Source organism: Desmodus rotundus, chromosome 3 (assembly GCF_022682495.2).
Source record: "Desmodus rotundus isolate HL8 chromosome 3, HLdesRot8A.1, whole genome shotgun sequence".
In the NCBI taxonomy this organism is placed as follows: Eukaryota; Metazoa; Chordata; class Mammalia; order Chiroptera; family Phyllostomidae; genus Desmodus; species Desmodus rotundus.
The window spans coordinates 123,992,886-124,006,114 of record NC_071389.1 but is presented as its reverse complement, the minus strand read 5'-3'; the positions used below and the strand labels follow the sequence as shown (position 1 = coordinate 124,006,114).

Sequence of the window (13,229 nt, the reverse complement as noted above, 5' to 3'; positions counted from 1 at the left end):
TAGGTATCTAAATTTGTGATAATTTTTTACAGAGCAATAGAAGACTAAGACGTCCTCCATGCAGTGAGAAGAGCCAGGAGGAGAAAGGAGGGCTGCAGTCTAGCCTAGCCCCTGTGACTACAAAGTTCAGCTCTTCTGGCCCCTGCAGGCTTTAAGAGTCTAACCTGATTGCAGCAGGTAGCACTACTGTTAGAGTTTTATATTGTTTATAAAGACAAAGAAGTCAAAATAAATTTTAAATGAGAGAGAAGAGCTTCTGAATACTCAGAAGAACAGAGTCTTGCATAAGGCTTGCTCACAAGCAGGGGATGCTATATACCACCTAGTTAGCACAACGCTGCCACCCAGTAAACGCTGGATAAAAGCCGAATCTTATTATCATGATTAACCTGCAAACTCCATGCTCCAGCCCATGGCTCCCAAACTCACCTCCGGGTCTTGGTACCTATTCCTTCTGTGGTGCCAAATCCTTTTCATCATTCACATCTCAGTTCAAATGTCATTACTGGGGGGGAGGGGGAGGAAGGTGGGGAAGGAAGACACATCCCATCCTGGTTCACTGGCCATTCTCCAGGAACGTTCACACCAACCAGACTGGGGAAGACAGTGATGCCATAGCAGCTTGGTGCAAGACGCCCTCAAAGGGGAAGCTGCTCTTACCAGAAAATAGACAGGAATTAACAGAGGAGCAAATTTCATTGCCGCCTTGTGAAAGAGACCTCAGATCTTCTAGTTCTGGCTCTCCAATTACCAGACCCAAATTAAGCTGTAACAGAGAAATCCTTCCAGATTATGGCTCTCCAAAGGGATCTAAATCTGAGGTCTCTCACCACATATCCATTTAATCAACATTTAATGAGCTTCTACTCCTTGCCAGCACCGCTGACACAGCAGTGGATATAAAATCCAAAAATACAGGGAGCTTTGAGTCGAATGGGAGACACAGAGAAGGAAATGACAACCAAAATACATAATAAGAGACATTCAGGTGCTGTCTGAGCACAAAAGAGGGACACCTCACCATTCCTGGGTGGTCTGGGATGCAATCCCCAGACCCCACCCATAATGACATTTGAGCTGAGATGTGAATGATGAAAAGAAACTGGCACCACAGAGCGAACATGCACCGGCACCCAGAGGGGAGTTTGGGAGCAGTGGGCTGGAGCATGGAGTTCGCAGGTCATAATACTAAGATTAGTCTTTCATCCAGCCTGTACTGGGTGGCAGTGTTGTGCTAACTAGGTGGTATATAGCATCTCATTTGATCCTCAAAGCATCCCTTAGTTGAGGCAACTGAGACACAGAGAGGTTAAGTGCCTTGCTGATGGTGAGCCCATTAGTAAGTGCTGAAGCCAGGAATTAATGCCCAGCTGACTGGCTCCAGGGATGACACTCTCAACACCTACTTCCATGCCCCACTCTACAACACAAATGAATAAAGCACATTATACAGCTTCTAGTCAGGACTTTGTCCTTCAACAGGACAGCCACTACCCAATCCAAAGGTCCAAATCCACTGCAGATTTTGGAACGTGTCTGACCCCAGCATCTCTGTCCATTTCCTGAGTTCTTGTCAGTAACTGGGGCCTAGTGAGACCTCTCCCAGTTACCAGGTCCCCCGTTAGCAAGCCAGGCCTTGCCTCCCCAGACCTCCTAGACACTGGAGTCTTGAGTCTGAAGCCAGTCCCATTGCCTAGATCCCTCGTCTTGCACCTCAGCCACTGTGCTTTGCCCCATTTCACCCTCTTTCCTGTTTTGGCCCCGTGAGTAATCTTAGATTGTTTTGGGGGTAGCTGGGCCCCTGTCTTTCTCTGGGGTCTAGTCCTCCTCAGTATGGTCTGACTACAAACCATGGCTGAGGTCACATGGAAATGGACATAATTTTCCCAAGAAAGAGAACTGGGACAACTTTCCCAATTCCAAAAGTCCTCTTTGACTTCCCTGTTCAATTCCCTGGCACATCCCACCCCTCCTTTCGTGTCAGCTGCTAGACTTTGCAATCAAAATCTGTTGCTTTGTTTTTCAGACTACTTTGAAAAGAGGAGGGATATAATTTCCCTCTTGACTAAAGATGTCTTGCCTTTCCTAGCAAGAACAAATAAAGTGTTTTTTCCCAAGCAAATGAGAATCTCTTCTTAAGAATAATGCCATAATCATTGTAGAGTTACCAGAATAAATAGCTCAATATGTAGCCAACTTTGAAAACAAAATTTTCTACCAATGCATGTATATTTTTATAATTTTATATGCATATGCATTTATTTCATTCATATTTAATATTATAGTGCAGTATTCTCTCTAATCACACAGATTTTACACCCGTATCTGCTGCATCTCTCTCTGTCTCTGGATTTCAGTTAATTCCACCAAGCACTTAAGGTATGGGGCCTTTTCTATTCAGCAGTGGACACAGCGATGCCTCCTTAAATACTGTGTGGCCTTCTGGAGGGTCCAAGTCTTAAAGTCAGGGTGCTTATTTGTTTATTTGCTCACAAAAAAGAACTACTTATTGCCTGTAAAGATGCTGCTACAGGATAAATTGAAACCAAATATTTTTATGAGAATAAGTTAACTGCTGAGTACATAATCCCCACGACTTTCTACATTTTTGGATATATTGCTGTCTTTTTAAAAAATATAATAAATAGACAATATATAGTTATTTATTATAAGTATGGTTGGTACAAGTTATGAAGACCAATTTAAAGGATAAATGATATTTAATATTTTACTCATCTATCCATCAAGTAAAGTTTTTCCATTTATGAAGGAGTCAACATTTGGCAGTTCTGTCCAGCGGATCTCTATTTCTCTTCAGTTCTGAATTGCTTGAGCATGACTTCAATTCTTACCAATCAATTTCCTGCCAGACTCCTTGCAGTCTGGCATCTCAAACTACTTTCTTTAAGCCACCAGTGACCTTACCTTCAATTTAAAGCATAGTTTTCTCTGTTCCTACATGTTGAGTCTTTCTGCTTGGCCACCACATTCTCAATTACACTCCTTTTGGTCTCAGTTACACCAGTTCTGCCTATTACAAGTCAAATATGTGTTTGCTCAGTTTCTATATCCTTTGCTGAGTCTACACCTCTTCATTTTCTTCAACTATCTCTGTGTTGCAAAGGTTCCTTGTTATACTTCTATCAAAAGTTACCAGTAGATATTGATAGTATTCTTGTTGTTTGGCATATAACTCAACATGTACAAACTATAATTTTATTGGACATACTTATGTACTATACTTAGCTATGGAGTCATCTACATATTAATGACAAGGAGGCTGTAGAGATGGACAAGTATTTAATACTCTAAAAAAGTCCACTCAGTTTTTCTTCCTATAATTAAGATTCATTAGCATCTCAGTGTTTCTATTTTTCCCTGGTGCAAATTCACGTTTTTGCCAGTTTCTTTATGCCTACACCATTTATTAAGCTGCTATCTTTACTCTAAGATGTTTTGCTAGATAGTGACGATTCAATGGTGGACTCAGAACAGACTCTGCCATTACTTTCACAAAGTTCAAAGTCAAGTGGTGAAAATCGAAATTAATAATTTAATCAACCGAGAAATCCTGCAACTGTATCTCTTGCAAGTGTAAAATATTGTTTTAAGAGCCTGTAATTGGAAGATTTGGTCTGGTCAAGCAGGTCAAGGAGGACTTCCTTAAGGGTGCACTTCTTTTAATGAGATTTAAATGATGAGTAGGAGTTAAGTCTGTGAAGAATATTGAAAGGAACCTGCTAACAATGAATGGCATGAGCTCAGTTCAATGGTGGGACAGAGAGGACCTTGTAAAAAACAGGAAAATAATGTGAATGTTGCTGGAACGCACAAACCGTTTTGCCCTTGTAAACCATATTGTTTTGCCATTATCCTACAAGGAGCAGAAAGCTATTGAAGAGTTTTAGTGACAAGAAGATGAAGGAAGACTATGAGAGAAGAAAAAGTAATGCAAGTTCAGGGTAGTTTTTCCTGCATAATGGTTTGCATAAACATTTGAGTGGATTTCCTACCCTTTGCAATGTCTTTTCCTTCTGGATATAAAGCAAAGAGGCAGTTCTAACAGTTTAAATTTAGTTCTACTGAAGCAAAGGCTTCACATTCTGAATATCCTTTGCCTGTTGGGCCTCCTCTTCATAACCTTTCATTAGTGGAACTCCCTATAGCTTCTTCTTCAGCTGATGCTCTTCTGTGAGATTGTGTTTGCATGTCAACAATTTCAAGATGGTTACTAAAGGGCTCAACTCCACTATTGTATGTCCAATAGCTACACAGTATATCTTCTTTGCTCTTTCATGGGCATCTCAATCAGCATATCCAAAATACATGTATAAAGGGAAAGAACACCAGTTTCTATTCTTCCTTCCCTCAGGCAGTCAGGTATTCATTTAACCAACATCTGCTGAACCCTTTTCCAGGCTATGGGTATTTAAAGAAAAAGTAAGCAGAAGTTTGGACTTCAAGGGAATAAAATATTCTCTATAATTAGGTATCGTATATCCTGTGCTTAACTATCACAGTCTTATATGGTAGTGAATTTTTTTTGTCATACTTTTTTTTTTCACTTTCCCTTAAATGTTTACTTCCCTGGTGGTAGTCTCCACCTCTCCAATGCCTCACATTCCTGCCTATTTCTTACCCTCAAAATCATTTCTGTGTCTTAAAGTTATCACTACCATCCCATTATGTGATACTACTCTGCCTGTTAGTACTAAAGATCTAGGCAAGCAGGAACAAGTTCCACTAGAGACAGGCAGGAGACTGTCTTTCCTTCCCCGGGGTGAGTTGTTCTATTGTCTCTCATGTCTTGCCACGACACCCACATTCTTGATGCAACATCAACACCACACTTATCTCTGGATGTCCACCACCTACCACAGTGCCTGCAGCATAGAAGATGTGGGAGGCTGTAGATAAAGCCTAATTAATCATGCATTCATTGCATACCATCTCTTTCTCCATAGTGGAGACTCATCATTATTGTATAAATGAATACATTTAGAATAACAATTTGGGGGACAGTTATGAAACTAAGTAGTTTATGATCTTCACTAATGCTCTGTACATCTCCCTCATCACATGCCCCTTAAATCACAGCCAGAAAGGAATAGAATGATAGTTCATTTTTTTTCTGTTAAGATAAAATTTGAATAAATAGTTTTTATATAATGTTGTTCAACTAATTTTAAAGGTAGCTACAATGAATTTGAGTCACCCGATAAGAAGGGAGTTCGTTCCTCTGGACCTTCCACCTGACATTAGCCCAATGTTGAAACACCAGGTCATTCAGAATCAGGTATTTCCTAGTCTTAGCAGGTGTCTGTCTGGTCAAGATCATCACGAGTGAAAAATTATTGACTCGAGGACTCTTTCACAAATTCTAATATTTTCAGTTCTGAAAATCTGTGTTCTTGCATAATTAGGTATCCCATTGGATATCACCCATTATTTAAAATAAATTAATAGAATGGGAAATCTAATAATGCTATCTGAAATCTAATGAAGTGAGTTCTCTGGGCCTTTTTGCTCCTTTAATGTGTCAAGACTGCCTTAAATAATCTCGGTTAGTCTTGCTTTCTGTTTCTTTTAGGAAAACATTCCACATTTACTTAATACTGCAATGTTCTATCTCATCACAGACTTCCCAAAGTGTTTCAATTTAGAAAAACTCAATTTAACCCTCCAGTCAAGGCGTATAGTCATGCCCAGGTTGTTCCTACTGTGTTTATAACCAGCGTCTATTCTGATACTTCAGCGCTAAATTTGAACCCTCCCTCATACCTGCTCCAGTCACAGCAAACACTCACCTGAATGCACTGATCCCTCCTCCTCCCTCTTTGACTTTGGACACGCTGCAGGCCCCCACATCTGAGATAGCCTTTGCTGATCTCATCTTGGAAAATCCTAGACTCATTTTTTTAAAACTCCACTAAATAACAACTTATTTTGGAAAACAAAAATTTTATTTACAAGTAGAATAAGTCCCCCCTTTCCTATGCTCCTTCAGTGCCCTGTGCGTACTTGTAATATAAATCTCACAGCAACTTGTCATACATGGTTAGCCTCGTGCGGACGGGTAGATCAGGAGCCCTATGAGCGCGGTGGGGGTGATCTCTGCACTGTGGCCATGCCCCAGGTGCTCCATAATCGTGTGCTTGTCCTTTACATCATATGCCGACCGAGAGCAATTCGAAGTTATGAACAAAGTAAGTTAGTGAAATTAAAGGATTGTTATTTTATATTTTACACATATATTAACACCTTGATCTCATAAGATTATAAACTGTTGGTTAGAGGATTATTTTCTTTTTGTGTGTTTTTCTTGATATAAGGTTGAGCGCATGTTAGATGCTCCACTAAAATAAAACAAAACAGATTTTTAAAACCACAACACTTTTTTTCTGCCTCTCAGAGTGTGTTAGGGACACGAAACAGCATGAGTTAGAGAAGGGCTTTCGCCCAGTTTTATCACCACTTCATCACCCCTGTAAGACAATGAGCAGCTGTTGGAAAGCAGGAGAGTGTTGCTCTCTGCATATATCAGAACGCATAGAAACTTTTATAACTAAAAGTTTCGAACGCTCACCTACTCATAAAAATAACAGGATGTAAGATAAAGACAAATAGAGTAAAATGTAAAAGGGAAAATGATAAGACTTTCCATTCCTATTACTGACATACATAGGATTTTAAAGCTGGGAAACACTCCTCAAAGTTATTAAATCCATTTTTTACTTCCTTTATTTTTATACTTAAAATGTAAAATCTAAGACATATCAGAAATTTTATATGCACTAACTGGTAGGGCTATATCTGGTACTAAAAACCCCTGAAATCAGTCTCAAGTTTTAAAGAGTAATTAGCATAATCATCACCCACAGGTTTTGGGTTTGTGGTATAATAGCATTTGTCTTTGTTTGCTTTTTTGTTTTGTTTGTAAATATTGGTGTTTAATGAAACACCTGAATTGAAACACACCCACAATACTAAGTAAGCAGTGCCGTGGAAGCACTAACACGAGGCAGCACTGATTAAGCACATAGGACATGTCAGACACTGTGCTCGGTGCTGGGATTCGTTCGCAAAACTTTCACAACAGCCCCATGAGGTAAGTACTTTTATTTTTCCCAGTTTTGAGATGAATAAATAAGGCCTGAATTGGTGCAGCAAGAAATTATGTGCAGGTAGTCTCTTCCCAGAAACCATATTCTCACCACAGTGCATGCAAACAAACAGAGAAACAAACAAAAAACATCTTTGAGAACATCTGCTATTTACTGCTCTACTGAACAGGGCTGTTTGCTCATCCAATCATTCTCTAGGCACTTAAATTAGAATTGGGAAAAGTTGCTGGAACTTAACTTTGCATCCTGCTTGTCGATCACAACACATTTTGTCATATTCTACCCCACATTATAAATGTTACCCAGCTCAATAACTCATCTGACTGACTGGAGTAACAATAGGTACGATGTGAAATACATTTTCACGCTGATTCACATGCTGCGGTTCACCCCTGAGAGGTTTACAGTGTGCACGGCAAACGTCGAGAACATTGTGACCGAGACTGCCTTTACCCCGCGCTCAGTTCCTCCCACCTAAACTCAGGACTGCAGAACAAGCCACCAGTCCTCTGCTTTTGGCGGGTTTTGCATTTGAAAACCACACACTGATATCAGTCTATATTTTATTCATCACAAATATTATCAAAATTAATTCTGGAATATTATTAGGTAAAAGTAGCTGAACTCAAGGCCTAGTATCATAAAACTCTTTGGCAAAATATCCATGGCTTAATAGTCTTTGAATTCAGCTAATTCATACCTTTAATTATTGCATTTTAGTTTTACTCTTTCATTCTGCACATTTCACATACCCTTTAGTAAAAGGTATAAAGTCAGGGATATAATTTTATTATTTTTCAATATCAGGTATATAATTATATTATTATATGATATTATAAAAGTAAACTTGTGTTAGATTAACTATGTGCAGGAAACTTTGAATTTTTTAATAATTTATATGGATGTCACTACATAGATTCCTTAGTAACTAATTAAATGATACCATCTAAAATAGTTTATCCTCCACTGATGAGTTCTATGTACAGACTGATTTTCACTGAGGAGGTTAGATTTCAGGCCTCTTCTCCTTCTGCTGCTTCTTTTAAATCACTGGACATACATAAATAAATTCAACAAATAGTAAATATCATTTTATTTCAACTCTCTTAGAGCTAATATTAATATATGCCAAACTGCTGAAAAAATGCATGTTAAACTTCAGATTATTTCTTCTTTGCTTCTTTCAGATACAAACAACTATCATTTGGAAGATATTACTAACTTTTAAGAAGAAATTATAAAATTCATCTATTTCTCAGTCTCCTGTATATACTACCTAAACCCAATCTAAAGGCAAACAACTTTAAACTAAATGTATTATGACCATCAATGACTTTATTATAAAGTAGGATAAATATATAACTAGATTGCTTGAATGTACAGTACAAATAAATATTGCTTTGTCCAAAAATGTTCTTTTTGAATCCATTGTAATTTAAGCATTTTATTTTTCATAAAGTTGCAGTGATCTTATTCAGAACTAAATATGAGTTATAAATTAATTGACAGACATTTATCACAAAACCTAAATGCATTTACAAATCTATGAAACTCAATGCATACAAAAACAGAAATAGAAATAATTTCATCTCTCAGTGTGTTTCCTATTTCTTAGCAGCTTCTCTGTTTTATTAAGCTATACCTTGAAATATATTCTATATTTTTCATAATATAAAGATAAGAGCCATTTAGAAAAAGAACAAAGATCTTTTATATTATTTGGTTAGAAATATTCAATAAATCCAAGCACCTGGACAAGGGCTTGGCACAGAGTAGACAATAAAAACATAATAACTAGTCTGCGTAGCCTGATATACGGAGGAAGATGGGGGTGGTGACTGAACAGAGAGGAGAGAATGATCGATTGATTGGGGGCACTGCAATTTGAAAGCCTGTTACTGAATTCTGACTTCTCCATTTACTGATTTACTGATTGGGTGATCTTTGACAAGAACTTAAAAACCATGTTTTTGCTTCCTTAGAAGCACAATATCAATTACTTGATCACAGACCAATTGGTAACAATAAAGGACATTATGTCCATGAAACACCTTTTCAATTTTAATGTATAAACATTATGTTTATGCACATGAAGTATACACCTGAATATCAATGCATTCACATAAATTTGCTCAGATGACATCATGGCTACCACATTCTTGACTTAACTAAAAAGTTGGCCATGGAAGTCCAGAATTTCACACTGTTAAGACAAGCATAGAATTAATGACACATCCAAATATATCAACTGAGAAAGTGGGAAGCTGAATGGTATTATGAATTCAATAATTAAAAGAAGCTAAGGAATGTACTTACCTAAACAAAGTTGTAGGAAAGGATTAAGGCGTACAAGAGGAGTAAAGTGTTATTTTGGAATAAGTGATAATTTGAAGAACAATTTTCAAAATAAAATGTTACCCTCAGCCTTTTGGAAATGAAGAGAACTTCGGAAGGGTTAATATAAATCTTTTTATCACTCTGCACTTTTTCCATATCTCAAGACCTATAAAATTTGTCACTTAGTAACATTTAATTGGTGTACTATATATAAAGAACTATATTAATACAGAGAAGAAAAATGCAAGAGGAGAAAATGATGATCACATAATTTAGACTATGGACATATACATTACAAAGGAGGCAAGAAACACAGAAACGCATGTAGCATCATGCATCTTCTACCTACAGCTTCCTACACTAAGAATTCTTCCTAGGGAGTGTGTGGCATGGAAAATTGCTATGATCCCATTGATGTCTTCTCTTTAAAAAATGAAAAAAAAAGGGAAAACTTTCTGTCACTGAAGTCCACCATCCAGATAGATCATATTATGCATATCCTTGCTGTACAAAGTTGTTCTAAGGAAAACAAGGAGACAAGCAATTCGAACACTGCAGTCGCCACCTAAGCAGAGTATTTTTGTGATTAGAGACACTAAAATTGAGAGAAGCACTCACACACTGCAGAAAATGCAGTGTTCAATGTCTAGACTGTTCATTGCCTGAGTAAGATTTTCTTCATTGTTGACAGAATGATGTAAATATATTTTTACAGAATTAATTGTTGGAAAACAAATGTTTTCCCTTGGTCAAGATCGATCCCCTGCAAAAATGACACAGTCAATACCCTTGGATTATTCAACTCCACTTTAAGTACTTAAGGAAAAAAAAAAAAAAACTCATTTCAAAGCAGTGAATCATTATGACTTCAGGTGCACATTATCAAACTTTTGGATTTCCACTTTTAGATTTTGAAATTCACAGAATAACCAACATAAATCTCCCTGCAAAATAATTAACTCCAGAAACATATTTGTAAGCTTTCCAGGTATAGTAGAGTGTATATTGTCTTGCCTGAGACAACAAAGCTCAGTTCTTCAGAGCCCATTAAAACATAGCTGATGCTTTCTAGAAACTCAGTTTCGTTCAGATCTGAATTGACTTGAGGAGACAAATCGAACAACAGTACTGTCAAGCGCTGCCAAACAGGACTGGGCTAGTAGAAGATTGAGAAGTGTGACATAGCTGAGAAATGCCTGTTGTCTTTAAGGACAACTTCAGCACCTCCAAACCCTCATTTCTAATTACCCAAATTACTGGTTTACACACGCAGGAATTTTTGATGTTAAAGCAGAGTAAATATAAATCTGAAAAGCAGGAGCATATTGAAGCCTGATAGACAAGTCATTATTCAAAAGTTTTATTACCCTAGAAGAGATGGAGATGCTAGTGAGAGAATATGTTATAGCAAATGACAGCTATTTACACTTTTCTGTGTCTTCATAAACAAGTCCATTCAATTAAAATAACAACTGTCTGCTACTTTAGTGTGATAATAAACAATATCTGTGGCATTAAACGTAATTTTTAACTCATTTGGTAGCATGTGAACATTCTGCCAATTACAAGCTTTTCTTGTATCAGATCCTTCAGGATCCTTGTCAGATTCACTCACCTATAACCATAGCAATTTAACAGCTGTAAATATATTTGTTTTGCTAAAATACTATAAGGATCCTCAAGTGTAATATTATTTCTTATAAACATTTAAATAATTGAAAGCTTTCTTTTCAGGGTTCAAATATTTTACAAGTACATAAAGTATGGTATTTTGTTATGTATGTAAAAGCATTCAAAGCAATAAATGATTTGAACATCCTTTAATTCCAGAAAAAAAAATACCTACACTGTTCCTTAAAACTATTTGTTAATATCACTTAAAAGTGATATTTCAGAAGCTACAGCTTTTGCTCACTTGGTAAATTTTGTTTTCCTGTATAGACACAACTTTAGAAAACTGTCCCAAAGAACTATCATTTAAAAATTACAAAGTTTGACTCATTTTAAATTTATAGTATTACTACTTGGATGACCATTTCTACCTCTACTCTTTGCTGCTAATAGCAAAACAAGAAAAAAAAATGAAGCAGAGTGGTATGCATAGCCATATACATATTTTACAAACACATTCAACATAACAATCCTATGAGAGCAGTTACTTTCCTTTTTCTAAAGAAAAGCTGATTTGCCTGCCATTCATTTTCTACAGCAAATTAGTTGCCAGGTGCACGTTAGCATGCTCTTTTCCAATTCATTTTGCTAAATCCATACTTCTTTTTAATAATGCTAAACATTTCTTTGATTCAAAGCTTACTGGATAGTAATCCCATTCGCCCCTGACACCAGTTTCTTATCTTGTTTGCTCTGTTACATACGTTTACCTTTATTTTGGAAGAGAAGGTAAAACAGAAGAGGCTCTTACCAGAGACAGGGAAAACAATTCATTCAGCTAGATCCAACACTGCTCTGTGCAGCCTGGCAGCATGAGTGATCTTTGGGCCTCACACAAAAGCGAGATAATTGGCTCTCAGTGAAGAGATGTAAACATCCATCATAACGGCACTGGGGCTGAAACTGAACGCTGCCTCAGCTGTTCTGTGTACTCCGCCTGGAAGATGATGTCACAAACATCAACTGGGTATACTCTCATTGGCTTCTGTTACCTGGAGTCACATCTTAACCCTAAACTGTCAGCTGCAAATTGAAATGCTCATCTCTGCCCATATGTGTGTTTTTTCTTGTTTTGTTTTTTTTGTTTTTGTTTTTGTTTTTGCTGAAAAGGGAGTGAAAGTGAGGTTGAGCTACTGGATGAAAGCAAACTGAAAATACTGCTCCCCAAAAAGCTAAGGCAAATTTACATGCTTAATGAATTCAGATCTGTGGGAATTTTATTTTCCAAATATGCTTATTAAATAACAGTATTTATAGAAGGTATTCCACAGGATGGATATTAAAGGAAAAGATTAATGTATTTACAACATCCAGAACATGAAAATTTCTAATTACTTTGCACTGATTTTACAGAACTACCTCATGAGATTAAGAAAGTTGAGAATAATTACAATGTAGACAATTATACAGTAGAATTTTCAATCACTTTGGTCACAGCAACCATGTGTATTTTTAAATCTTCTCATTCAAATTAAAAAAATAAAATTGTATTTTACTCTCTGAATGTTAAACAGTATGGCCAAAGTTTTATGTTATAAAGCTTAAAGTATGAGATATCAAAAGCACTAAAATCACTAAAATAATAATGCTAAATAGGGGTTTTTATAAAGAATAATTTATAAGTCACTGGAACTATAGACAAACCCATTTCAGTAATTGTAGGCTACTTTGTAACATAGTTCTGTTTTCTTTGTGCACAAATGGGGAATAATTACTACCCCCTACCCTCTATCCTGACAAAAGCCCCGGACTTCTCCCTAGGATTAAATCCAGAGGGAGTGGGGATAATGGAATAAGCTGGTTGCAGCAGCTTCCCGCCAGAGGGACAAAACTACAATCACCTTGAAATATACCCAAGTTTCCCCCCCACGGAAAGGAACTGTCAGCTGCATAACTGTGAGATACAAACATTAGCAGAGCTAGTCAATGACCAGCTCCTTCTAAGTCCAGCCCAGTCATATCCCAGGGCGAGCCCTTTCAAAGCTGTGCAGCTCAGCGTGAAAACAGTGTAACCGCCTGAAGAGTGAGAAATCCCCTCATCCATCCCCACCTTTAGGGAAAGGAGGTCACCAGCAGTGCCCTTGTATGCACATATGT

General features: G+C 37.2%; 1 protein-coding gene across 1 annotated transcript in view; it reads right to left on the bottom strand.

Annotated features, from left to right (window-relative positions):
• Positions 1-12,016, bottom strand: part of MGAT4C (MGAT4 family member C) — a 229,136-nt gene extending 217,120 nt beyond the window's left edge. The window contains exon 1 of the mRNA XM_045191965.2: positions 11,884-12,016. The gene's annotated coding sequence lies outside the window, so the exon portion shown is untranslated. The remainder of the gene's footprint in view (positions 1-11,883) is intronic.
• Between the last annotated feature and the right edge of the window lie 1,213 nt (positions 12,017-13,229).